The sequence below is a fragment of the Petromyzon marinus genome, chromosome 13, assembly GCF_048934315.1.
Source record: "Petromyzon marinus isolate PM22_M1 ecotype Great Lakes invasive population chromosome 13, UKy_Petmar_22M1.pri1.0, whole genome shotgun sequence".
Lineage (NCBI taxonomy): Eukaryota > Metazoa > Chordata > Hyperoartia > Petromyzontiformes > Petromyzontidae > Petromyzon > Petromyzon marinus.
The window spans coordinates 4,603,444-4,627,285 of record NC_133679.1 but is presented as its reverse complement, the minus strand read 5'-3'; the positions used below and the strand labels follow the sequence as shown (position 1 = coordinate 4,627,285).

The following is a 23,842-nucleotide window of genomic DNA, read 5'->3' as shown; positions in this document are numbered from 1 at the left end:
TTGCTGTTCCATGTTTAACGAATTTATGAAATTCGCTGTCTTAAAAAAACAAATCTAGAACAGACATTTTGCAAGCAAAAAAATTCTCCAAAAACACATCACTGCGTGGACTTGAACAAACAACCATTTGGTTACCAGCCAAACGCACTAACCCATTGCGCCACTGAGACAGCTGCAAGAAGGCACGTGCTGTTCCATGTTTAAGAATTAATGACATTCGCTGTGGTAAAAACGAATCGAGAATAGACTTTCTGCATGCAAAAAACACTCTGAAACCTCGTCCCTGGGTGGGCTTGAACCACCAACCTTCCGGTTAACTGCCAAACGCGTTAACCAATTGCGCCACAGAGACAGCTACACGGGATCCACTTGCTGTTCCATGTTTAACGAATTTATGAAATTCGCTGTCTTAAAAAAACAAATCTAGAACAGACATTTTGCAAGCAAAAAATTATCCAAAGACACATCACTGCGTGGACTTGAACCAACAACCATTTGGTTACCAGCCAAACGCACTAACCCATTGCGCCACAGAGACAGCTGCAAGAAGCAACGTGCTGTTCCATGTTTAAGGAATTAATGACATTCGCTGTGGTAAAAACGAATCGAGAATAGACTTTCTGCATGCAAAAAACACTCTGAAACCTCGTCCCTGGGTGGGCTTGAACCACCAACCTTCCGGTTAACTGCCAAACGCGTTAACCAATTGCGCCACAGAGACAGCTACACGGGATCCACTTGCTGTTCCATGTTTAACGAATTTATGAAATTCGCTGTCTTAAAAAAACAAATCTAGAACAGACATTTTGCAAGCAAAAAATTATCCAAAGACACATCACTGCGTGGACTTGAACCAACAACCATTTGGTTACCAGCCAAACGCACTAACCCATTGCGCCACAGAGACAGCTGCAAGAAGCAACGTGCTGTTCCATGTTTAAGGAATTAATGACATTCGCTGTGGTAAAAACGAATCGAGAATAGACTTTCTGCATGCAAAAAACACTCTGAAACCTCGTCCCTGAGTGGGCTTGAACCACCAACCTTCCGGTTAACAGCCGAACGCGCTAACCAATTGCGCCACAGAGACAGCTACACGGGATCACTTGCTGTTCCATGTTTAAGGAATTTATGAATTTCGTAGTCTTAAAAAACAAATCGAGAATAGACTTTCTGCATGCAAAACACACTCTGAAACCTCGTCCCTGGGTGGGCTTGAACCACCAACCTTCCGGTTAACAGCCGAACGCACTAACCAATTGCGCCACAGAGACAGCTACACGGGATCACTTGCTGTTCCATGTTTAACGAATTTATGAAATTCGCTGTCTTAAAAAAACAAATCTAGAACAGACATTTTGCAAGCAAAAAAATTCTCCAAAAACACATCACTGCGTGGACTTGAACAAACAACCATTTGGTTACCAGCCAAACGCACTAACCCATTGCGCCACTGAGACAGCTGCAAGAAGGCACGTGCTGTTCCATGTTTAAGAATTAATGACATTCGCTGTGGTAAAAACGAATCGAGAATAGACTTTCTGCATGCAAAAAACACTCTGAAACCTCGTCCCTGGGTGGGCTTGAACCACCAACCTTCCGGTTAACTGCCAAACGCGTTAACCAATTGCGCCACAGAGACAGCTACACGGGATCCACTTGCTGTTCCATGTTTAACGAATTTATGAAATTCGCTGTCTTAAAAAAACAAATCTAGAACAGACATTTTGCAAGCAAAAAATTATCCAAAGACACATCACTGCGTGGACTTGAACCAACAACCATTTGGTTACCAGCCAAACGCACTAACCCATTGCGCCACAGAGACAGCTGCAAGAAGCAACGTGCTGTTCCATGTTTAAGGAATTAATGACATTCGCTGTGGTAAAAACGAATCGAGAATAGACTTTCTGCATGCAAAAAACACTCTGAAACCTCGTCCCTGGGTGGGCTTGAACCACCAACCTTCCGGTTAACTGCCAAACGCGTTAACCAATTGCGCCACAGAGACAGCTACACGGGATCCACTTGCTGTTCCATGTTTAACGAATTTATGAAATTCGCTGTCTTAAAAAAACAAATCTAGAACAGACATTTTGCAAGCAAAAAATTATCCAAAGACACATCACTGCGTGGACTTGAACCAACAACCATTTGGTTACCAGCCAAACGCACTAACCCATTGCGCCACAGAGACAGCTGCAAGAAGCAACGTGCTGTTCCATGTTTAAGGAATTAATGACATTCGCTGTGGTAAAAACGAATCGAGAATAGACTTTCTGCATGCAAAAAACACTCTGAAACCTCGTCCCTGGGTGGGCTTGAACCACCAACCTTCCGGTTAACAGCCGAACGCGCTAACCAATTGCGCCACAGAGACAGCTTCACGGGATCACTTGCTGTTCCATGTTCAACGAATTTATGAAATTCGCTGTCTTAAAAAAACAAATCTAGAACAGACATTTTGCAAGCAAAAAATTCTCCAAAAACACATCACTGCATGGACTTGAACCAACAACCATTTGGTTACCAGCCAAACGCACTAACCCATTGCGCCACAGAGACAGCTGCAAGAAGCAACGTGCTGTTCCATGTTTAAGGAATTAATGACATTCGCTGTGGTAAAAACGAATCGAGAATAGACTTTCTGCATGCAAAAAACACTCTGAAACCTCGTCCCTGGGTGGGCTTGAACCACCAACCTTCTGGTTAACAGCCAAACGCGCTAACCAATTGCGCCACAGAGACAGCTACACGGGATCACTTGCTGTTCCATGTTTAACGAATTTATGAAATTCGCTGTCTTAAAAAAACAAATCTAGAACAGACATTTTGCAAGCAAAAAATTCTCCAAAAACATATCACTGCGTGGACTTGAACCAACAACCATTTGGTTACCAGCCAAACGCACTAACCCATTGCGCCACAGAGACAGCTGCAAGAAGCAACGTGCTGTTCCATGTTTAAGGAATTAATGACATTCGCTGTGGTAAAAACGAATCGAGAATAGACTTTCTGCATGCAAAAAACACTCTGAAACCTCGTCCCTGGGTGGGCTTGAACCACCAACCTTCTGGTTAACAGCCAAACGCGTTAACCAATTGCGCCACAGAGACAGCTACACGGGATCACTTGCTGTTCCATGTTTAACGAATTTATGAAATTCGCTGTCTTAAAAAAACAAATCTAGAACAGACATTTTGCAAGCAAAAAAATTCTCCAAAACCACATCACTGCGTGGACTTGAACCAACAACCATTTGGTTACCAGCCAAACGCACTAACCCATCGCGCCACAGAGATAGCTACAAGCAACCACTTGCTGTTCCATGTTTTAGGAATTTATGAATTTCGTAGTCTTAAAAACAAATCTAGAACAGACATTCTGCAAGAAAAAAACTCTCCAAAACCACAATTCTGGGTGGGCTTGAACCACCAACCTTCTGGTTAACAGCCAAACGCGCTAACCAATTGCGACACAGAGACAGCTACATGGGATCATTTGCTGTTCCATGTTTAAGGAATTCATGAAATTCGCTGTCTTAAAAAACAAATCTAGAACAGACATTCTGCAGGAAAAAAACTCTCCAAAACCACAATTCTGGGTGGGCTTGAACCACCAACCGTTTAGTGATCAGCCAAACACACTAACCAATTGCGCCACAGAGACAGCTACAAAGGACCACTTGCTGTTCCATGTTTAAGGAATTTATGAAATTCGCTGTCTTAAAAAAACAAATCTAGAACAGACATTTTGCAAGCAAAAAATTCTCCAAAAACACATCACTGCATGGACTTGAACCAACAACCATTTGGTAACCAGCCAAACGCACTAACCCATTGCGCCACAGAGAGAGCTGCAAGAAGCAACGTGCTGTTCCATGTTTAAGGAATTTATGAATTTCGTAGTCTTAAAAAACAAATCGAGAATAGACTTTCTGCATGCAAAACACACTCTGAAACCTCGTCCCTGGGTGGGCTTGAACCACCAACCTTCCGGTTAACAGCCGAACGCACTAACCAATTGCGCCACAGAGACAGCTACACGGGATCACTTGCTGTTCCATGTTTAACGAATTTATGAAATTCGCTGTCTTAAAAAAACAAATCTAGAACAGACATTTTGCAAGCAAAAAAATTCTCCAAAAACACATCACTGCGTGGACTTGAACAAACAACCATTTGGTTACCAGCCAAACGCACTAACCCATTGCGCCACTGAGACAGCTGCAAGAAGGCACGTGCTGTTCCATGTTTAAGAATTAATGACATTCGCTGTGGTAAAAACGAATCGAGAATAGACTTTCTGCATGCAAAAAACACTCTGAAACCTCGTCCCTGGGTGGGCTTGAACCACCAACCTTCCGGTTAACTGCCAAACGCGTTAACCAATTGCGCCACAGAGACAGCTACACGGGATCCACTTGCTGTTCCATGTTTAACGAATTTATGAAATTCGCTGTCTTAAAAAAACAAATCTAGAACAGACATTTTGCAAGCAAAAAATTATCCAAAGACACATCACTGCGTGGACTTGAACCAACAACCATTTGGTTACCAGCCAAACGCACTAACCCATTGCGCCACAGAGACAGCTGCAAGAAGCAACGTGCTGTTCCATGTTTAAGGAATTAATGACATTCGCTGTGGTAAAAACGAATCGAGAATAGACTTTCTGCATGCAAAAAACACTCTGAAACCTCGTCCCTGGGTGGGCTTGAACCACCAACCTTCCGGTTAACTGCCAAACGCGTTAACCAATTGCGCCACAGAGACAGCTACACGGGATCCACTTGCTGTTCCATGTTTAACGAATTTATGAAATTCGCTGTCTTAAAAAAACAAATCTAGAACAGACATTTTGCAAGCAAAAAATTATCCAAAGACACATCACTGCGTGGACTTGAACCAACAACCATTTGGTTACCAGCCAAACGCACTAACCCATTGCGCCACAGAGACAGCTGCAAGAAGCAACGTGCTGTTCCATGTTTAAGGAATTAATGACATTCGCTGTGGTAAAAACGAATCGAGAATAGACTTTCTGCATGCAAAAAACACTCTGAAACCTCGTCCCTGGGTGGGCTTGAACCACCAACCTTCCGGTTAACAGCCGAACGCGCTAACCAATTGCGCCACAGAGACAGCTTCACGGGATCACTTGCTGTTCCATGTTCAACGAATTTATGAAATTCGCTGTCTTAAAAAAACAAATCTAGAACAGACATTTTGCAAGCAAAAAATTCTCCAAAAACACATCACTGCATGGACTTGAACCAACAACCATTTGGTTACCAGCCAAACGCACTAACCCATTGCGCCACAGAGACAGCTGCAAGAAGCAACGTGCTGTTCCATGTTTAAGGAATTAATGACATTCGCTGTGGTAAAAACGAATCGAGAATAGACTTTCTGCATGCAAAAAACACTCTGAAACCTCGTCCCTGGGTGGGCTTGAACCACCAACCTTCTGGTTAACAGCCAAACGCGCTAACCAATTGCGCCACAGAGACAGCTACACGGGATCACTTGCTGTTCCATGTTTAACGAATTTATGAAATTCGCTGTCTTAAAAAAACAAATCTAGAACAGACATTTTGCAAGCAAAAAATTCTCCAAAAACATATCACTGCGTGGACTTGAACCAACAACCATTTGGTTACCAGCCAAACGCACTAACCCATTGCGCCACAGAGACAGCTGCAAGAAGCAACGTGCTGTTCCATGTTTAAGGAATTAATGACATTCGCTGTGGTAAAAACGAATCGAGAATAGACTTTCTGCATGCAAAAAACACTCTGAAACCTCGTCCCTGAGTGGGCTTGAACCACCAACCTTCCGGTTAACAGCCGAACGCGCTAACCAATTGCGCCACAGAGACAGCTACACGGGATCACTTGCTGTTCCATGTTTAAGGAATTTATGAATTTCGTAGTCTTAAAAAACAAATCGAGAATAGACTTTCTGCATGCAAAACACACTCTGAAACCTCGTCCCTGGGTGGGCTTGAACCACCAACCTTCCGGTTAACAGCCGAACGCACTAACCAATTGCGCCACAGAGACAGCTACACGGGATCACTTGCTGTTCCATGTTTAACGAATTTATGAAATTCGCTGTCTTAAAAAAACAAATCTAGAACAGACATTTTGCAAGCAAAAAAATTCTCCAAAAACACATCACTGCGTGGACTTGAACAAACAACCATTTGGTTACCAGCCAAACGCACTAACCCATTGCGCCACTGAGACAGCTGCAAGAAGGCACGTGCTGTTCCATGTTTAAGAATTAATGACATTCGCTGTGGTAAAAACGAATCGAGAATAGACTTTCTGCATGCAAAAAACACTCTGAAACCTCGTCCCTGGGTGGGCTTGAACCACCAACCTTCCGGTTAACTGCCAAACGCGTTAACCAATTGCGCCACAGAGACAGCTACACGGGATCCACTTGCTGTTCCATGTTTAACGAATTTATGAAATTCGCTGTCTTAAAAAAACAAATCTAGAACAGACATTTTGCAAGCAAAAAATTATCCAAAGACACATCACTGCGTGGACTTGAACCAACAACCATTTGGTTACCAGCCAAACGCACTAACCCATTGCGCCACAGAGACCGCTGCAAGAAGCAACGTGCTGTTCCATGTTTAAGGAATTAATGACATTCGCTGTGGTAAAAACGAATCGAGAATAGACTTTCTGCATGCAAAAAACACTCTGAAACCTCGTCCCTGGGTGGGCTTGAACCACCAACCTTCCGGTTAACTGCCAAACGCGTTAACCAATTGCGCCACAGAGACAGCTACACGGGATCCACTTGCTGTTCCATGTTTAACGAATTTATGAAATTCGCTGTCTTAAAAAAACAAATCTAGAACAGACATTTTGCAAGCAAAAAATTATCCAAAGACACATCACTGCGTGGACTTGAACCAACAACCATTTGGTTACCAGCCAAACGCACTAACCCATTGCGCCACAGAGACAGCTGCAAGAAGCAACGTGCTGTTCCATGTTTAAGGAATTAATGACATTCGCTGTGGTAAAAACGAATCGAGAATAGACTTTCTGCATGCAAAAAACACTCTGAAACCTCGTCCCTGGGTGGGCTTGAACCACCAACCTTCCGGTTAACAGCCGAACGCGCTAACCAATTGCGCCACAGAGACAGCTTCACGGGATCACTTGCTGTTCCATGTTCAACGAATTTATGAAATTCGCTGTCTTAAAAAAACAAATCTAGAACAGACATTTTGCAAGCAAAAAATTCTCCAAAAACACATCACTGCATGGACTTGAACCAACAACCATTTGGTTACCAGCCAAACGCACTAACCCATTGCGCCACAGAGACAGCTGCAAGAAGCAACGTGCTGTTCCATGTTTAAGGAATTAATGACATTCGCTGTGGTAAAAACGAATCGAGAATAGACTTTCTGCATGCAAAAAACACTCTGAAACCTCGTCCCTGGGTGGGCTTGAACCACCAACCTTCTGGTTAACAGCCAAACGCGCTAACCAATTGCGCCACAGAGACAGCTACACGGGATCACTTGCTGTTCCATGTTTAACGAATTTATGAAATTCGCTGTCTTAAAAAAACAAATCTAGAACAGACATTTTTCAAGCAAAAAAATTCTCCAAAAACACATCACTGCGTGGACTTGAACCAACAACCATTTGGTTACCAGCCAACCGCACTACCCCATCGCGCCACAGAGATAGCTACAAGCAACCACTTGCTGTTCCATGTTTTAGGAATTTATGAATTTCGTAGTCTTAAAAACAAATCTAGAACAGACATTCTGCAAGAAAAAAACTCTCCAAAACCACAATTCTGGGTGGGCTTGAACCACCAACCGTTTAGTAACCAGCCAAACACACTAACCAATTGCGCCACAGAGACAGCTACAAGGGACCACTTGCTGTTCCATGTTTAAGGAATTTATGAAATTCGCTGTCTTAAAAAACAAATCTAGAACAGACATTCTGCAAGAAAAAAACTCTCCAAAACCACAATTCTGGGTGGGCTTGAACCACCAACCGTTTAGTGATCAGCAAAACACACTAACCAATTGCGCCACAGAGACAGCTACAAGGGACCACTTGCTGTTCCATGTTTAAGGAATTTATGAAATTCGCTGTCTTAAAAAACAAATCGAGAATAGACTTTCTGCATGCAAAAAACACTCTGAAACCTCGTCCCTGGGTGGGCTTGAACCACCAACCTTCCGGTTAACAGCCGAACGCGCTAACCAATTGCGCCACAGAGACAGCTTCACGGGATCACTTGCTGTTCCATGTTTAACGAATTTATGAAATTCGCTGTCTTAAAAAAACAAATCTAGAACAGACATTTTGCAAGCAAAAAATTCTCCAAAAACACATCACTGCGTGGACTTGAACCAACAACCATTTGGTTACCAGCCAAACGCACTAACCCATTGCGCCACAGAGACAGCTGCAAGAAGCAACGTGCTGTTCCATGTTTAAGGAATTAATGACATTCGCTGTGGTAAAAACGAATCGAGAATAGACTTTCTGCATGCAAAAAACACTCTGAAACCTCGTCCCTGGGTGGGCTTGAACCACCAACCTTCTGGTTAACAGCCAAACGCGCTAACCAATTGCGCCACAGAGACAGCTACACGGGATCACTTGCTGTTCCATGTTTAACGAATTTATGAAATTCGCTGTCTTAAAAAACAAATCTAGAACAGACATTTTTCAAGCAAAAAAATTCTCCAAAAACACATCACTGCGTGGACTTGAACCAACAACCATTTGGTTACCAGCCAACCGCACTAACCCATCGTGCCACAGAGATAGCTACAAGCAACCACGTGCTGTTCCATGTTTTAGGAATTTATGAATTTCGTAGTCTTAAAAACAAATCTAGAACAGACATTCTGCAAGAAAAAAACTCTCCAAAACCACAATTCTGGGTGGGCTTGAACCACCAACCGTTTAGTAACCAGCCAAACACACTAACCAATTGCGCCACAGAGACAGCTATAAGGGACCACTTGCTGTTCCATGTTTAAGGAATTTATGAAATTCGCTGTCTTAAAAAACAAATCTAGAACAGACATTCTGCAAGAAAAAAACTCTCCAAAACCACAATTCTGGGTGGGCTTGAACCACCAACCGTTTAGTGATCAGCAAAACACACTAACCAATTGCGCCACAGAGACAGCTACAAGGGACCACTTGCTGTTCCATGTTTAAGGAATTTATGAAATTCGCTGTCTTAAAAAACAAATCGAGAATAGACTTTCTGCATGCAAAAAACACTCTGAAACCTCGTCCCTGGGTGGGCTTGAACCACCAACCTTCCGGTTAACAGCCGAACGCGCTAACCAATTGCGCCACAGAGACAGCTTCACGGGATCACTTGCTGTTCCATGTTTAACGAATTTATGAAATTCGCTGTCTTAAAAAAACAAATCTAGAACAGACATTTTGCAAGCAAAAAATTCTCCAAAAACACATCACTGCGTGGACTTGAACCAACAACCATTTGGTTACCAGCCAAACGCACTAACCCATTGCGCCACAGAGACAGCTGCAAGAAGCAACGTGCTGTTCCATGTTTAAGGAATTAATGACATTCGCTGTGGTAAAAACGAATCGAGAATAGACTTTCTGCATGCAAAAAACACTCTGAAACCTCGTCCCTGGGTGGGCTTGAACCACCAACCTTCTGGTTAACAGCCAAACGCGCTAACCAATTGCGACACAGAGACAGCTACATGGGATCATTTGCTGTTCCATGTTTAAGGAATTCATGAAATTCGCTGTCTTAAAAAACAAATCTAGAACAGACATTTTGCAGGAAAAAAACTCTCCAAAACCACAATTCTGGGTGGGCTTAAACCACCAACCGTTTAGTGATCAGCCAAACACACTAACCAATTGCGCCACAGAGACAGCTACAAGGGACCACTTGCTGTTCCATGTTTAAGGAATTTATGAAATTCGCTGTCTTAAAAAAACAAATCTAGAACAGACATTTTGCAAGCAAAAAATTCTCCAAAAACACATCACTGCGTGGACTTGAACCAACAACCATTTGGTTACCAGCCAAACGCACTAACCCATCGCGCCACAGAGATAGCTACAAGCAACCACTTGCTGTTCCATGTTTTAGGAATTTATGAATTTCGTAGTCTTAAAAACAAATCTAGAACAGACATTCTGCAAGAAAAAAACTCTCCAAAACCACAATTCTGGGTGGGCTTGAACCACCAACCGTTTAGTAAACAGCCAAACACACTAACCAATTGCGCCACAGAGACAGCTACAAGGGACCACTTGCTGTTCCATGTTCAACGAATTTATGAAATTCGCTGTCTTAAAAAAACAAATCTAGAACAGACATTTTGCAAGCAAAAAATTCTCCAAAAACACATCACTGCGTGGACTTGAACCAACAACCATTTGATTACCAGCCAAACGCACTAACCCATTGCGCCACAGAGACAGCTGCAAGAAGCAACGTGCTGTTCCATGTTTAAGGAATTAATGACATTCGCTGTGGTAAAAACGAATCGAGAATAGACTTTCTGCATGCAAAAAACACTCTGAAACCTCGTCCCTGGGTGGGCTTGAACCACCAACCTTCTGGTTAACAGCCAAACGCGCTAACCAATTGCGCCACAGAGACAGCTACACGGGATCACTTGCTGTTCCATGTTTAACGAATTTATGAAATTCGCTGTCTTAAAAAAACAAATCTAGAACAGACATTTTTCAAGCAAAAAAATTCTCCAAAAACACATCACTGCGTGGACTTGAACCAACAACCATTTGGTTACCAGCCAACCGCACTAACCCATCGTGCCACAGAGATAGCTACAAGCAACCACTTGCTGTTCCATGTTTTAGGAATTTATGAATTTCGTAGTCTTAAAAACAAATCTAGAACAGACATTCTGCAAGAAAAAAACTCTCCAAAACCACAATTCTGGGTGGGCTTGAACCACCAACCGTTTAGTAACCAGCCAAACACACTAACCAATTGCGCCACAGAGACAGCTATAAGGGACCACTTGCTGTTCCATGTTTAAGGAATTTATGAAATTCGCTGTCTTAAAAAACAAATCTAGAACAGACATTCTGCAGGAAAAAAACTCTCCAAAACCACAATTCTGGGTGGGCTTGAACCACCAACCGTTTAGTGATCAGCAAAACACACTAACCAATTGCGCCACAGAGACAGCTACAAGGGACCACTTGCTGTTCCATGTTTAAGGAATTTATGAAATTCGCTGTCTTAAAAAAACAAATCTAGAACAGACATTTTGCAAGCAAAAAATTCTCCAAAAACACATCACTGCATGGACTTGAACCAACAACCATTTGGTTACCAGCCAAACGCACTAACCCATTGCACCACAGAGACAGCTGCAAGAAGCAACGTGCTGTTCCATGTTTAAGGAATTAATGACATTCGCTGTGGTAAAAACGAATCGAGAAAAGACTTTCTGCATGCAAAAAACACTCTGAAACCTCGTCCCTGGGTGGGCTTGAACCACCAACCTTCCGGTTAACTGCCAAACGCGTTAACCAATTGCGCCACAGAGACAGCTACACGGGATCCACTTGCTGTTCCATGTTTAACGAATTTATGAAATTCGCTGTCTTAAAAAAACAAATCTAGAACAGGCATTTTGCAAGCAAAAAATTATCCAAAGACACATCACTGCGTGGACTTGAACCAACAACCATTTGGTTACCAGCCAAACGCACTAACCCATTGCGCCACAGAGACAGCTGCAAGAAGCAACGTGCTGTTCCATGTTTAAGGAATTAATGACATTCGCTGTGGTAAAAACGAATCGAGAATAGACTTTCTGCATGCAAAAAACACTCTGAAACCTCGTCCCTGGGTGGGCTTGAACCACCAACCTTCCGGTTAACAGCCGAACGCGCTAACCAATTGCGCCACAGAGACAGCTTCACGGGATCACTTGCTGTTCCATGTTCAACGAATTTATGAAATTCGCTGTCTTAAAAAAACAAATCTAGAACAGACATTTTGCAAGCAAAAAATTCTCCAAAAACACATCACTGCATGGACTTGAACCAACAACCATTTGGTTACCAGCCAAACGCACTAACCCATTGCGCCACAGAGACAGCTGCAAGAAGCAACGTGCTGTTCCATGTTTAAGGAATTAATGACATTCGCTGTGGTAAAAACGAATCGAGAATAGACTTTCTGCATGCAAAAAACACTCTGAAACCTCGTCCCTGGGTGGGCTTGAACCACCAACCTTCTGGTTAACAGCCAAACGCGCTAACCAATTGCGCCACAGAGACAGCTACACGGGATCACTTGCTGTTCCATGTTTAACGAATTTATGAAATTCGCTGTCTTAAAAAAACAAATCTAGAACAGACATTTTGCAAGCAAAAAATTCTCCAAAAACATATCACTGCGTGGACTTGAACCAACAACCATTTGGTTACCAGCCAAACGCACTAACCCATTGCGCCACAGAGACAGCTGCAAGAAGCAACGTGCTGTTCCATGTTTAAGGAATTAATGACATTCGCTGTGGTAAAAACGAATCGAGAATAGACTTTCTGCATGCAAAAAACACTCTGAAACCTCGTCCCTGGGTGGGCTTGAACCACCAACCTTCTGGTTAACAGCCAAACGCGTTAACCAATTGCGCCACAGAGACAGCTACACGGGATCACTTGCTGTTCCATGTTTAACGAATTTATGAAATTCGCTGTCTTAAAAAAACAAATCTAGAACAGACATTTTGCAAGCAAAAAAATTCTCCAAAACCACATCACTGCGTGGACTTGAACCAACAACCATTTGGTTACCAGCCAAACGCACTAACCCATCGCGCCACAGAGATAGCTACAAGCAACCACTTGCTGTTCCATGTTTTAGGAATTTATGAATTTCGTAGTCTTAAAAACAAATCTAGAACAGACATTCTGCAAGAAAAAAACTCTCCAAAACCACAATTCTGGGTGGGCTTGAACCACCAACCGTTTAGTGACCAGCCAAACACACTAACCAATTGCGCCACAGAGACAGCTACAAGGGACCACTTGCTGTTCCATGTTCAAGGAATTTATGAATTTCGTAGTCTTAAAAAACAAATCGAGAATAGACTTTCTGCATGCAAAAAACACTCTGAAACCTCGTCCCTGAGTGGGCTTGAACCACCAACCTTCCGGTTAACAGCCGAACGCGCTAACCAATTGCGCCACAGAGACAGCTACACGGGATCACTTGCTGTTCCATGTTTAAGGAATTTATGAATTTCGTAGTCTTAAAAAACAAATCGAGAATAGACTTTCTGCATGCAAAACACACTCTGAAACCTCGTCCCTGGGTGGGCTTGAACCACCAACCTTCCGGTTAACAGCCGAACGCACTAACCAATTGCGCCACAGAGACAGCTACACGGGATCACTTGCTGTTCCATGTTTAACGAATTTATGAAATTCGCTGTCTTAAAAAAACAAATCTAGAACAGACATTTTGCAAGCAAAAAAATTCTCCAAAAACACATCACTGCGTGGACTTGAACAAACAACCATTTGGTTACCAGCCAAACGCACTAACCCATTGCGCCACTGAGACAGCTGCAAGAAGGCACGTGCTGTTCCATGTTTAAGAATTAATGACATTCGCTGTGGTAAAAACGAATCGAGAATAGACTTTCTGCATGCAAAAAACACTCTGAAACCTCGTCCCTGGGTGGGCTTGAACCACCAACCTTCCGGTTAACTGCCAAACGCGTTAACCAATTGCGCCACAGAGACAGCTACACGGGATCCACTTGCTGTTCCATGTTTAACGAATTTATGAAATTCGCTGTCTTAAAAAAACAAATCTAGAACAGACATTTTGCAAGCAAAAAATTATCCAAAGACACATCACTGCGTGGACTTGAACCAACAACCATTTGGTTACCAGCCAAACGCACTAACCCATTGCGCCACAGAGACAGCTGCAAGAAGCAACGTGCTGTTCCATGTTTAAGGAATTAATGACATTCGCTGTGGTAAAAACGAATCGAGAATAGACTTTCTGCATGCAAAAAACACTCTGAAACCTCGTCCCTGGGTGGGCTTGAACCACCAACCTTCCGGTTAACTGCCAAACGCGTTAACCAATTGCGCCACAGAGACAGCTACACGGGATCCACTTGCTGTTCCATGTTTAACGAATTTATGAAATTCGCTGTCTTAAAAAAACAAATCTAGAACAGACATTTTGCAAGCAAAAAATTATCCAAAGACACATCACTGCGTGGACTTGAACCAACAACCATTTGGTTACCAGCCAAACGCACTAACCCATTGCGCCACAGAGACAGCTGCAAGAAGCAACGTGCTGTTCCATGTTTAAGGAATTAATGACATTCGCTGTGGTAAAAACGAATCGAGAATAGACTTTCTGCATGCAAAAAACACTCTGAAACCTCGTCCCTGGGTGGGCTTGAACCACCAACCTTCCGGTTAACAGCCGAACGCGCTAACCAATTGCGCCACAGAGACAGCTTCACGGGATCACTTGCTGTTCCATGTTCAACGAATTTATGAAATTCGCTGTCTTAAAAAAACAAATCTAGAACAGACATTTTGCAAGCAAAAAATTCTCCAAAAACACATCACTGCATGGACTTGAACCAACAACCATTTGGTTACCAGCCAAACGCACTAACCCATTGCGCCACAGAGACAGCTGCAAGAAGCAACGTGCTGTTCCATGTTTAAGGAATTAATGACATTCGCTGTGGTAAAAACGAATCGAGAATAGACTTTCTGCATGCAAAAAACACTCTGAAACCTCGTCCCTGGGTGGGCTTGAACCACCAACCTTCTGGTTAACAGCCAAACGCGCTAACCAATTGCGCCACAGAGACAGCTACACGGGATCACTTGCTGTTCCATGTTTAACGAATTTATGAAATTCGCTGTCTTAAAAAAACAAATCTAGAACAGACATTTTGCAAGCAAAAAATTCTCCAAAAACATATCACTGCGTGGACTTGAACCAACAACCATTTGGTTACCAGCCAAACGCACTAACCCATTGCGCCACAGAGACAGCTGCAAGAAGCAACGTGCTGTTCCATGTTTAAGGAATTAATGACATTCGCTGTGGTAAAAACGAATCGAGAATAGACTTTCTGCATGCAAAAAACACTCTGAAACCTCGTCCCTGGGTGGGCTTGAACCACCAACCTTCTGGTTAACAGCCAAACGCGTTAACCAATTGCGCCACAGAGACAGCTACACGGGATCACTTGCTGTTCCATGTTTAACGAATTTATGAAATTCGCTGTCTTAAAAAAACAAATCTAGAACAGACATTTTGCAAGCAAAAAAATTCTCCAAAACCACATCACTGCGTGGACTTGAACCAACAACCATTTGGTTACCAGCCAAACGCACTAACCCATCGCGCCACAGAGATAGCTACAAGCAACCACTTGCTGTTCCATGTTTTAGGAATTTATGAATTTCGTAGTCTTAAAAACAAATCTAGAACAGACATTCTGCAAGAAAAAAACTCTCCAAAACCACAATTCTGGGTGGGCTTGAACCACCAACCTTCTGGTTAACAGCCAAACGCGCTAACCAATTGCGACACAGAGACAGCTACATGGGATCATTTGCTGTTCCATGTTTAAGGAATTCATGAAATTCGCTGTCTTAAAAAACAAATCTAGAACAGACATTCTGCAGGAAAAAAACTCTCCAAAACCACAATTCTGGGTGGGCTTGAACCACCAACCGTTTAGTGATCAGCCAAACACACTAACCAATTGCGCCACAGAGACAGCTACAAAGGACCACTTGCTGTTCCATGTTTAAGGAATTTATGAAATTCGCTGTCTTAAAAAAACAAATCTAGAACAGACATTTTGCAAGCAAAAAATTCTCCAAAAACACATCACTGCATGGACTTGAACCAACAACCATTTGGTAACCAGCCAAACGCACTAACCCATTGCGCCACAGAGAGAGCTGCAAGAAGCAACGTGCTGTTCCATGTTTAAGGAATTTATGAATTTCGTAGTCTTAAAAAACAAATCGAGAATAGACTTTCTGCATGCAAAACACACTCTGAAACCTCGTCCCTGGGTGGGCTTGAACCACCAACCTTCCGGTTAACAGCCGAACGCACTAACCAATTGCGCCACAGAGACAGCTACACGGGATCACTTGCTGTTCCATGTTTAACGAATTTATGAAATTCGCTGTCTTAAAAAAACAAATCTAGAACAGACATTTTGCAAGCAAAAAAATTCTCCAAAAACACATCACTGCGTGGACTTGAACAAACAACCATTTGGTTACCAGCCAAACGCACTAACCCATTGCGCCACTGAGACAGCTGCAAGAAGGCACGTGCTGTTCCATGTTTAAGAATTAATGACATTCGCTGTGGTAAAAACGAATCGAGAATAGACTTTCTGCATGCAAAAAACACTCTGAAACCTCGTCCCTGGGTGGGCTTGAACCACCAACCTTCCGGTTAACTGCCAAACGCGTTAACCAATTGCGCCACAGAGACAGCTACACGGGATCCACTTGCTGTTCCATGTTTAACGAATTTATGAAATTCGCTGTCTTAAAAAAACAAATCTAGAACAGACATTTTGCAAGCAAAAAATTATCCAAAGACACATCACTGCGTGGACTTGAACCAACAACCATTTGGTTACCAGCCAAACGCACTAACCCATTGCGCCACAGAGACAGCTGCAAGAAGCAACGTGCTGTTCCATGTTTAAGGAATTAATGACATTCGCTGTGGTAAAAACGAATCGAGAATAGACTTTCTGCATGCAAAAAACACTCTGAAACCTCGTCCCTGGGTGGGCTTGAACCACCAACCTTCCGGTTAACTGCCAAACGCGTTAACCAATTGCGCCACAGAGACAGCTACACGGGATCCACTTGCTGTTCCATGTTTAACGAATTTATGAAATTCGCTGTCTTAAAAAAACAAATCTAGAACAGACATTTTGCAAGCAAAAAATTATCCAAAGACACATCACTGCGTGGACTTGAACCAACAACCATTTGGTTACCAGCCAAACGCACTAACCCATTGCGCCACAGAGACAGCTGCAAGAAGCAACGTGCTGTTCCATGTTTAAGGAATTAATGACATTCGCTGTGGTAAAAACGAATCGAGAATAGACTTTCTGCATGCAAAAAACACTCTGAAACCTCGTCCCTGGGTGGGCTTGAACCACCAACCTTCCGGTTAACAGCCGAACGCGCTAACCAATTGCGCCACAGAGACAGCTTCACGGGATCACTTGCTGTTCCATGTTCAACGAATTTATGAAATTCGCTGTCTTAAAAAAACAAATCTAGAACAGACATTTTGCAAGCAAAAAATTCTCCAAAAACACATCACTGCATGGACTTGAACCAACAACCATTTGGTTACCAGCCAAACGCACTAACCCATTGCGCCACAGAGACAGCTGCAAGAAGCAACGTGCTGTTCCATGTTTAAGGAATTAATGACATTCGCTGTGGTAAAAACGAATCGAGAATAGACTTTCTGCATGCAAAAAACACTCTGAAACCTCGTCCCTGGGTGGGCTTGAACCACCAACCTTCTGGTTAACAGCCAAACGCGCTAACCAATTGCGCCACAGAGACAGCTACACGGGATCACTTGCTGTTCCATGTTTAACGAATTTATGAAATTCGCTGTCTTAAAAAAACAAATCTAGAACAGACATTTTGCAAGCAAAAAATTCTCCAAAAACATATCACTGCGTGGACTTGAACCAACAACCATTTGGTTACCAGCCAAACGCACTAACCCATTGCGCCACAGAGACAGCTGCAAGAAGCAACGTGCTGTTCCATGTTTAAGGAATTAATGACATTCGCTGTGGTAAAAACGAATCGAGAATAGACTTTCTGCATGCAAAAAACACTCTGAAACCTCGTCCCTGGGTGGGCTTGAACCACCAACCTTCTGGTTAACAGCCAAACGCGTTAACCAATTGCGCCACAGAGACAGCTACACGGGATCACTTGCTGTTCCATGTTTAACGAATTTATGAAATTCGCTGTCTTAAAAAAACAAATCTAGAACAGACATTTTGCAAGCAAAAAAATTCTCCAAAACCACATCACTGCGTGGACTTGAACCAACAACCATTTGGTTACCAGCCAAACGCACTAACCCATCGCGCCACAGAGATAGCTACAAGCAACCACTTGCTGTTCCATGTTTTAGGAATTTATGAATTTCGTAGTCTTAAAAACAAATCTAGAACAGACATTCTGCAAGAAAAAAACTCTCCAAAACCACAATTCTGGGTGGGCTTGAACCACCAACCGTTTAGTAACCAGCCAAACACACTAACCAATTGCGCCACAGAGACAGCTACAAGGGACCACTTGCTGTTCCATGTTTAAGGAATTTATGAAATTCGCTGTCTTAAAAAACAAATCTAGAACAGACATTCTGCAAGAAAAAAACTCTCCAAAACCACAATTCTGGGTGGGCTTGAACCACCAACCGTTTAGTGACCAGCCAAACACACTAACCAATTGCGCCACAGAGACAGCTACAAGGGACCACTTGCTGTTCCATGTTCAAGGAATTTATGAAATTCGCTGTCTTAAAAAACAAATCGAGAATAGACTTTCTGCATGCAAAAAACACTCTGAAACCTCGTCCCTGGGTGGGCTTAAACCACCAACCTTCCGGTTAACAGCCGAACGCGCTAACCAATTGCGCCACAGAGACAGCTTCACGGGATCACTTGCTGTTCCATGTTCAACGAATTTATGAAATTCGCTGTCTTAAAAAAACAAATCTAGAACAGACATTTTGCAAGCAAAAAATTCTCCAAAAACACATCACTGCATGGACTTGAACCAACAACCATTTGGTAACCAGCCAAACGCACTAACCCATTGCGCCACAGAGAGAGCTGCAAGAAGCAACGTGCTGTTCCATGTTTAAGGAATTAATGACATTCGCTGTGGTAAAAACGAATCGAGAATAGACTTTCTGCATGCAAAAAACACTCTGAAACCTCGTCCCTGGGTGGGCTTGAACCACCAACCTTCTGGTTAACAGCCAAACGCGCTAACCAATTGCGCCACAGAGACAGCTACACGGGATCACTTGCTGTTCCATGTTTAACGAATTTATGAAATTCGCTGTCTTAAAAAAACAAATCTAGAACAGACATTTTTCAAGCAAAAAAATTCTCCAAAAACACATCACTGCGTGGACTTGAACCAACAACCATTTGGTTACCAGCCAACCGCACTACCCCATCGCGCCACAGAGATAGCTACAAGCAACCAATTGCTGTTCCATGTTTTAGGAATTTATGAATTTCGTAGTCTTAAAAACAAATCTAGAACAGACATTCTGCAAGAAAAAAACTCTCCAAAACCACAATTCTGGGTGGGCTTGAACCACCAACCGTTTAGTAACCAGCCAAACACACTAACCAATTGCGCCACAGAGACAGCTACAAGGGACCACTTGCTGTTCCATGTTTAAGGAATTTATGAAATTCGCTGTCTTAAAAAACAAATCTAGAACAGACATTCTGCAAGAAAAAAACTCTCCAAAACCACAATTCTGGGTGGGCTTGAACCACCAACCGTTTAGTGATCAGCAAAACACACTAACCAATTGCGCCACAGAGACAGCTACAAGGGACCACTTGCTGTTCCATGTTTAAGGAATTTATGAAATTCGCTGTCTTAAAAAACAAATCGAGAATAGACTTTCTGCATGCAAAAAACACTCTGAAACCTCGTCCCTGGGTGGGCTTGAACCACCAACCTTCCGGTTAACAGCCGAACGCGCTAACCAATTGCGCCACAGAGACAGCTTCACGGGATCACTTGCTGTTCCATGTTTAACGAATTTATGAAATTCGCTGTCTTAAAAAAACAAATCTAGAACAGACATTTTGCAAGCAAAAAATTCTCCAAAAACACATCACTGCGTGGACTTGAACCAACAACCATTTGGTTACCAGCCAAACGCACTAACCCATTGCGCCACAGAGACAGCTGCAAGAAGCAACGTGCTGTTCCATGTTTAAGGAATTAATGACATTCGCTGTGGTAAAAACGAATCGAGAATAGACTTTCTGCATGCAAAAAACACTCTGAAACCTCGTCCCTGGGTGGGCTTGAACCACCAACCTTCTGGTTAACAGCCAAACGCGCTAACCAATTGCGCCACAGAGACAGCTACACGGGATCACTTGCTGTTCCATGTTTAACGAATTTATGAAATTCGCTGTCTTAAAAAACAAATCTAGAACAGACATTTTTCAAGCAAAAAAATTCTCCAAAAACACATCACTGCGTGGACTTGAACCAACAACCATTTGGTTACCAGCCAACCGCACTAACCCATCGTGCCACAGAGATAGCTACAAGCAACCACGTGCTGTTCCATGTTTTAGGAATTTATGAATTTCGTAGTCTTAAAAACAAATCTAGAACAGACATTCTGCAAGAAAAAAACTCTCCAAAACCACAATTCTGGGTGGGCTTGAACCACCAACCGTTTAGTAACCAGCCAAACACACTAACCAATTGCGCCACAGAGACAGCTATAAGGGACCACTTGCTGTTCCATGTTTAAGGAATTTATGAAATTCGCTGTCTTAAAAAACAAATCTAGAACAGACATTCTGCAAGAAAAAAACTCTCCAAAACCACAATTCTGGGTGGGCTTGAACCACCAACCGTTTAGTGATCAGCAAAACACACTAACCAATTGCGCCACAGAGACAGCTACAAGGGACCACTTGCTGTTCCATGTTTAAGGAATTTATGAAATTCGCTGTCTTAAAAAACAAATCGAGAATAGACTTTCTGCATGCAAAAAACACTCTGAAACCTCGTCCCTGGGTGGGCTTGAACCACCAACCTTCCGGTTAACAGCCGAACGCGCTAACCAATTGCGCCACAGAGACAGCTTCACGGGATCACTTGCTGTTCCATGTTTAACGAATTTATGAAATTCGCTGTCTTAAAAAAACAAATCTAGAACAGACATTTTGCAAGCAAAAAATTCTCCAAAAACACATCACTGCGTGGACTTGAACCAACAACCATTTGGTTACCAGCCAAACGCACTAACCCATTGCGCCACAGAGACAGCTGCAAGAAGCAACGTGCTGTTCCATGTTTAAGGAATTAATGACATTCGCTGTGGTAAAAACGAATCGAGAATAGACTTTCTGCATGCAAAAAACACTCTGAAACCTCGTCCCTGGGTGGGCTTGAACCACCAACCTTCTGGTTAACAGCCAAACGCGCTAACCAATTGCGACACAGAGACAGCTACATGGGATCATTTGCTGTTCCATGTTTAAGGAATTCATGAAATTCGCTGTCTTAAAAAACAAATCTAGAACAGACATTTTGCAGGAAAAAAACTCTCCAAAACCACAATTCTGGGTGGGCTTAAACCACCAACCGTTTAGTGATCAGCCAAACACACTAACCAATTGCGCCACAGAGACAGCTACAAGGGACCACTTGCTGTTCCATGTTTAAGGAATTTATGAAATTCGCTGTCTTAAAAAAACAAATCTAGAACAGACATTTTGCAAGCAAAAAATTCTCCAAAAACACATCACTGCGTGGACTTGAACCAACAACCATTTGGTTACCAGCCAAACGCACTAACCCATCGCGCCACAGAGATAGCTACAAGCAACCACTTGCTGTTCCATGTTTTAGGAATTTATGAATTTCGTAGTCTTAAAAACAAATCTAGAACAGACATTCTGCAAGAAAAAAACTCTCCAAAACCACAATTCTGGGTGGGCTTGAACCACCAACCGTTTAGTAAACAGCCAAACACACTAACCAATTGCGCCACAGAGACAGCTACAAGGGACCACTTGCTGTTCCATGTTCAACGAATTTATGAAATTCGCTGTCTTAAAAAAACAAATCTAGAACAGACATTTTGCAAGCAAAAAATTCTCCAAAAACACATCACTGCGTGGACTTGAACCAACAACCATTTGATTACCAGCCAAACGCACTAACCCATTGCGCCACAGAGACAGCTGCAAGAAGCAACGTGCTGTTCCATGTTTAAGGAATTAATGACATTCGCTGTGGTAAAAACGAATCGAGAATAGACTTTCTGCATGCAAAAAACACTCTGAAACCTCGTCCCTGGGTGGGCTTGAACCACCAACCTTCTGGTTAACAGCCAAACGCGCTAACCAATTGCGCCACAGAGACAGCTACACGGGATCACTTGCTGTTCCATGTTTAACGAATTTATGAAATTCGCTGTCTTAAAAAAACAAATCTAGAACAGACATTTTTCAAGCAAAAAAATTCTCCAAAAACACATCACTGCGTGGACTTGAACCAACAACCATTTGGTTACCAGCCAACCGCACTAACCCATCGTGCCACAGAGATAGCTACAAGCAACCACTTGCTGTTCCATGTTTTAGGAATTTATGAATTTCGTAGTCTTAAAAACAAATCTAGAACAGACATTCTGCAAGAAAAAAACTCTCCAAAACCACAATTCTGGGTGGGCTTGAACCACCAACCGTTTAGTAACCAGCCAAACACACTAACCAATTGCGCCACAGAGACAGCTATAAGGGACCACTTGCTGTTCCATGTTTAAGGAATTTATGAAATTCGCTGTCTTAAAAAACAAATCTAGAACAGACATTCTGCAGGAAAAAAACTCTCCAAAACCACAATTCTGGGTGGGCTTGAACCACCAACCGTTTAGTGATCAGCAAAACACACTAACCAATTGCGCCACAGAGACAGCTACAAGGGACCACTTGCTGTTCCATGTTTAAGGAATTTATGAAATTCGCTGTCTTAAAAAAACAAATCTAGAACAGACATTTTGCAAGCAAAAAATTCTCCAAAAACACATCACTGCATGGACTTGAACCAACAACCATTTGGTTACCAGCCAAACGCACTAACCCATTGCACCACAGAGACAGCTGCAAGAAGCAACGTGCTGTTCCATGTTTAAGGAATTAATGACATTCGCTGTGGTAAAAACGAATCGAGAAAAGACTTTCTGCATGCAAAAAACACTCTGAAACCTCGTCCCTGGGTGGGCTTGAACCACCAACCTTCTGGTTAACAGCCAAACGCGCTAACCAATTGCGCCACAGAGACAGCTACACGGGATCACTTGCTGTTCCATGTTTAACGAATTTATGAAATTCGCTGTCTTAAAAAAACAAATCTAGAACAGACATTTTTCAAGCAAAAAAATTCTCCAAAAACACATCACTGCGTGGACTTGAACCAACAACCATTTGGTTACCAGCCAACCGCACTAACCCATCGTGCCACAGAGATAGCTACAAGCAACCACTTGCTGTTCCATGTTTTAGGAATTTATGAATTTCGTAGTCTTAAAAACAAATCTAGAACAGACATTCTGCAAGAAAAAAACTCTCCAAAACCACAATTCTGGGTGGGCTTGAACCACCAACCGTTTAGTAACCAGCCAAACACACTAACCAATTGCGCCACAGAGACAGCTATAAGGGACCACTTGCTGTTCCATGTTTAAGGAATTTATGAAATTCGCTGTCTTAAAAAACAAATCTAGAACAGACATTCTGCAAGAAAAAAACTCTCCAAAACCACAATTCTGGGTGGGCTTGAACCACCAACCGTTTAGTGATCAGCAAAACACACTAACCAATTGCGCCACAGAGACAGCTACAAGGGACCACTTGCTGTTCCATGTTTAAGGAATTTATGAAATTCGCTGTCTTAAAAAACAAATCGAGAATAGACTTTCTGCATGCAAAAAAC

The 23,842-nt window shown here is 42.7% G+C and overlaps 1 protein-coding gene and 35 non-coding genes across 36 annotated transcripts in view; 1 reads left to right on the top strand and 35 right to left on the bottom strand.

Annotated features, from left to right (window-relative positions):
* LOC116942134 (lipoxygenase homology domain-containing protein 1-like) overlaps positions 1 to 23,842 on the top strand; it is a 145,289-nt gene that overhangs the window by 50,579 nt on the left and 70,868 nt on the right. The window lies entirely within an intron of this gene.
* On the bottom strand, positions 1,017 to 1,090 carry TRNAN-GUU (transfer RNA asparagine (anticodon GUU)). The gene has a single exon. It is a non-coding gene; the product is annotated as a tRNA-Asn (tRNA).
* On the bottom strand, positions 1,201 to 1,274 carry TRNAN-GUU (transfer RNA asparagine (anticodon GUU)). Its single transcript has one exon. It is a non-coding gene; the product is annotated as a tRNA-Asn (tRNA).
* TRNAN-GUU (transfer RNA asparagine (anticodon GUU)) lies at positions 2,307 to 2,380 on the bottom strand. The gene has a single exon. It is a non-coding gene; the product is annotated as a tRNA-Asn (tRNA).
* Positions 2,675 to 2,748, bottom strand: TRNAN-GUU (transfer RNA asparagine (anticodon GUU)). Its single transcript has one exon. It is a non-coding gene; the product is annotated as a tRNA-Asn (tRNA).
* On the bottom strand, positions 3,043 to 3,116 carry TRNAN-GUU (transfer RNA asparagine (anticodon GUU)). Its single transcript has one exon. It is a non-coding gene; the product is annotated as a tRNA-Asn (tRNA).
* TRNAN-GUU (transfer RNA asparagine (anticodon GUU)) lies at positions 3,965 to 4,038 on the bottom strand. The gene has a single exon. It is a non-coding gene; the product is annotated as a tRNA-Asn (tRNA).
* Positions 5,071 to 5,144, bottom strand: TRNAN-GUU (transfer RNA asparagine (anticodon GUU)). The gene has a single exon. It is a non-coding gene; the product is annotated as a tRNA-Asn (tRNA).
* TRNAN-GUU (transfer RNA asparagine (anticodon GUU)) lies at positions 5,439 to 5,512 on the bottom strand. Its single transcript has one exon. It is a non-coding gene; the product is annotated as a tRNA-Asn (tRNA).
* Positions 5,807 to 5,880, bottom strand: TRNAN-GUU (transfer RNA asparagine (anticodon GUU)). The gene has a single exon. It is a non-coding gene; the product is annotated as a tRNA-Asn (tRNA).
* TRNAN-GUU (transfer RNA asparagine (anticodon GUU)) lies at positions 5,991 to 6,064 on the bottom strand. The gene has a single exon. It is a non-coding gene; the product is annotated as a tRNA-Asn (tRNA).
* Positions 7,097 to 7,170, bottom strand: TRNAN-GUU (transfer RNA asparagine (anticodon GUU)). The gene has a single exon. It is a non-coding gene; the product is annotated as a tRNA-Asn (tRNA).
* On the bottom strand, positions 7,465 to 7,538 carry TRNAN-GUU (transfer RNA asparagine (anticodon GUU)). The gene has a single exon. It is a non-coding gene; the product is annotated as a tRNA-Asn (tRNA).
* TRNAN-GUU (transfer RNA asparagine (anticodon GUU)) lies at positions 8,202 to 8,275 on the bottom strand. Its single transcript has one exon. It is a non-coding gene; the product is annotated as a tRNA-Asn (tRNA).
* Positions 8,570 to 8,643, bottom strand: TRNAN-GUU (transfer RNA asparagine (anticodon GUU)). Its single transcript has one exon. It is a non-coding gene; the product is annotated as a tRNA-Asn (tRNA).
* On the bottom strand, positions 9,306 to 9,379 carry TRNAN-GUU (transfer RNA asparagine (anticodon GUU)). The gene has a single exon. It is a non-coding gene; the product is annotated as a tRNA-Asn (tRNA).
* On the bottom strand, positions 10,594 to 10,667 carry TRNAN-GUU (transfer RNA asparagine (anticodon GUU)). Its single transcript has one exon. It is a non-coding gene; the product is annotated as a tRNA-Asn (tRNA).
* Positions 11,884 to 11,957, bottom strand: TRNAN-GUU (transfer RNA asparagine (anticodon GUU)). The gene has a single exon. It is a non-coding gene; the product is annotated as a tRNA-Asn (tRNA).
* On the bottom strand, positions 12,252 to 12,325 carry TRNAN-GUU (transfer RNA asparagine (anticodon GUU)). The gene has a single exon. It is a non-coding gene; the product is annotated as a tRNA-Asn (tRNA).
* On the bottom strand, positions 12,620 to 12,693 carry TRNAN-GUU (transfer RNA asparagine (anticodon GUU)). Its single transcript has one exon. It is a non-coding gene; the product is annotated as a tRNA-Asn (tRNA).
* Positions 13,173 to 13,246, bottom strand: TRNAN-GUU (transfer RNA asparagine (anticodon GUU)). Its single transcript has one exon. It is a non-coding gene; the product is annotated as a tRNA-Asn (tRNA).
* On the bottom strand, positions 13,357 to 13,430 carry TRNAN-GUU (transfer RNA asparagine (anticodon GUU)). The gene has a single exon. It is a non-coding gene; the product is annotated as a tRNA-Asn (tRNA).
* Positions 14,463 to 14,536, bottom strand: TRNAN-GUU (transfer RNA asparagine (anticodon GUU)). The gene has a single exon. It is a non-coding gene; the product is annotated as a tRNA-Asn (tRNA).
* On the bottom strand, positions 14,831 to 14,904 carry TRNAN-GUU (transfer RNA asparagine (anticodon GUU)). The gene has a single exon. It is a non-coding gene; the product is annotated as a tRNA-Asn (tRNA).
* On the bottom strand, positions 15,199 to 15,272 carry TRNAN-GUU (transfer RNA asparagine (anticodon GUU)). The gene has a single exon. It is a non-coding gene; the product is annotated as a tRNA-Asn (tRNA).
* On the bottom strand, positions 16,121 to 16,194 carry TRNAN-GUU (transfer RNA asparagine (anticodon GUU)). The gene has a single exon. It is a non-coding gene; the product is annotated as a tRNA-Asn (tRNA).
* On the bottom strand, positions 17,227 to 17,300 carry TRNAN-GUU (transfer RNA asparagine (anticodon GUU)). Its single transcript has one exon. It is a non-coding gene; the product is annotated as a tRNA-Asn (tRNA).
* TRNAN-GUU (transfer RNA asparagine (anticodon GUU)) lies at positions 17,595 to 17,668 on the bottom strand. Its single transcript has one exon. It is a non-coding gene; the product is annotated as a tRNA-Asn (tRNA).
* On the bottom strand, positions 17,963 to 18,036 carry TRNAN-GUU (transfer RNA asparagine (anticodon GUU)). Its single transcript has one exon. It is a non-coding gene; the product is annotated as a tRNA-Asn (tRNA).
* TRNAN-GUU (transfer RNA asparagine (anticodon GUU)) lies at positions 18,700 to 18,773 on the bottom strand. The gene has a single exon. It is a non-coding gene; the product is annotated as a tRNA-Asn (tRNA).
* On the bottom strand, positions 19,068 to 19,141 carry TRNAN-GUU (transfer RNA asparagine (anticodon GUU)). Its single transcript has one exon. It is a non-coding gene; the product is annotated as a tRNA-Asn (tRNA).
* Positions 19,805 to 19,878, bottom strand: TRNAN-GUU (transfer RNA asparagine (anticodon GUU)). The gene has a single exon. It is a non-coding gene; the product is annotated as a tRNA-Asn (tRNA).
* Positions 20,173 to 20,246, bottom strand: TRNAN-GUU (transfer RNA asparagine (anticodon GUU)). Its single transcript has one exon. It is a non-coding gene; the product is annotated as a tRNA-Asn (tRNA).
* TRNAN-GUU (transfer RNA asparagine (anticodon GUU)) lies at positions 20,909 to 20,982 on the bottom strand. Its single transcript has one exon. It is a non-coding gene; the product is annotated as a tRNA-Asn (tRNA).
* Positions 22,197 to 22,270, bottom strand: TRNAN-GUU (transfer RNA asparagine (anticodon GUU)). Its single transcript has one exon. It is a non-coding gene; the product is annotated as a tRNA-Asn (tRNA).
* On the bottom strand, positions 23,118 to 23,191 carry TRNAN-GUU (transfer RNA asparagine (anticodon GUU)). Its single transcript has one exon. It is a non-coding gene; the product is annotated as a tRNA-Asn (tRNA).